At 35.6% G+C, this 1,689-nt stretch overlaps 1 protein-coding gene across 1 annotated transcript in view; it reads right to left on the bottom strand.

Annotated features, from left to right (window-relative positions):
- THSD7A (thrombospondin, type I, domain containing 7A) overlaps window positions 1-1,689 on the bottom strand; it is a 330,982-nt gene that overhangs the window by 258,586 nt on the left and 70,707 nt on the right. The gene's annotated exons all lie outside the window — the stretch shown is intronic.

The following is a 1,689-nucleotide window of genomic DNA, read 5'->3' on the forward strand; positions in this document are numbered from 1 at the left end:
TATGGTGCAAATTCAGTTTCAATCCCTTCTCCTTTATGCTCAGCAGTGCTCCACTTAGAGAGGGGTTAAATTTAGGGTGATCCGGTTTTAATTGCAACTACTGGAAGTTACTTATAAATATTTTATGAAAAGAGAGCATAATGCTGAAAACATGAAATTTTATGTTCAATTAAGCAGAACTCGACTTGCCCTTTCTTGATGCTTATAAACAAAGGAGGATTGAATCTGAGAATGGAAAACCTTTTAAGTGATGATGAACCCAAACGTTTGTTTTGCCTTTAGCAAAATGAATGAAAATTGCTTATTCATACTGGAGGAAAATTATAATTGTGTGTTAGGATTTAAAAATGTAACAGGAAAATTCAGAGTTTCTCTTTATTGTCAAGAATAAGAATGCTTTTTTTTTCTGTAGCACGAAGGATCGCTGATGAGTGCTGATGAATGATGCAAAGAGCTAACGTTTCTAATCAGTGGAGCACAGGAAAGATGATCTATGATGCTCAATTAAAGCTCCTATCAAGATTGTGATGTGAAAGAAATGCCAGGGGATTGTCACTCCAACACGTGCTTGAAGGAGATAGCAAGGGAACCAGATAGGAAGTGATGGCATTTCTCCACCACAAGGAAAATGGATATTCTAAAAGCACAAAGAAAATCGCTCATGTAGCACTTTGTGTCACTTTAACCAAGATGCTTCCTTAGTAATAAGCCCACCTAGGTACAAATGGATGTGCTAATGCTCATCTCAATCAGACAAAATGATTAAATGGGCCTTCAGATGCCTGATGATGCCTCACTCTATCAATGGAAAAGTTTCATGAGAGGAAAGCTGAGCCTCATGCCTATTTTTCATTTTTGTAAGTGGGGATTCATGGCTTAACAGAGCTGTAGGAAGGGGTCATCAAGGAACAACATTTGACACTTATTTATAAAGGAAGTGCAGCACTCAAGTCAATTCTAGAAACATGGATAATTGATGCCTGGTTGGGGAGATGGGAGGTGGGAGGAAGTAACACCAAACAAGTCATTCGTTAGGGGAGTTACAATAATCATTTTACTTCTTAATAGAATGGACTTCCAGTTTAGGTCATACCAAGAAATCCTATGAGAGGAATAGACGTTCATTAACATAAATTGGTTACACATTCTAAGAAAAATACTACCCTCACAAAATGGGGAGGACAAAGAGACTCAAGGATATATATTTATTTTATTAATGGTGTTTGAATAACCAAAAAGATAAAGAACAAAACACCTATCTTGAGACAAAAATAGAAGAAACTTGTAGGAGAGAAAATATTGGAAATCCTGGCAACTTCCTTGGGTTTATTATATGATGAGGAAGGAGAGATATTGGAAGGAAATTCTCTGTGGAGTTTTAAGTCACTTGTTACATCAAAGGATAATGGATGAGTCCACAGTGCTGCAAAATTGAAGATCTCATAAATCGTCACTATTTTTGTTGTTTATTATTAGTAGTAATAGCAGTATTACTAATTTGCTTCCTCATTGATCCACAAAGTTCAAGCTCTACGCATGTTCTTAAAATGTTTGGAATATTCCAGAGACAATCTCAATGAATTTTGAGCATCTCTGTTGGGAAACTAATATTCTCTAAGTTACTTTATAAATATTCTACATTCTGAATAAGCTGAAATGTTGTTATTGACAAGATAATTCACAATATCG

The sequence above is a fragment of the Propithecus coquereli genome, unplaced genomic scaffold (assembly GCF_000956105.1).
Source record: "Propithecus coquereli isolate 6110/MARCELLA unplaced genomic scaffold, Pcoq_1.0 Scaffold133, whole genome shotgun sequence".
NCBI classification, from domain to species: domain Eukaryota; kingdom Metazoa; phylum Chordata; class Mammalia; order Primates; family Indriidae; genus Propithecus; species Propithecus coquereli.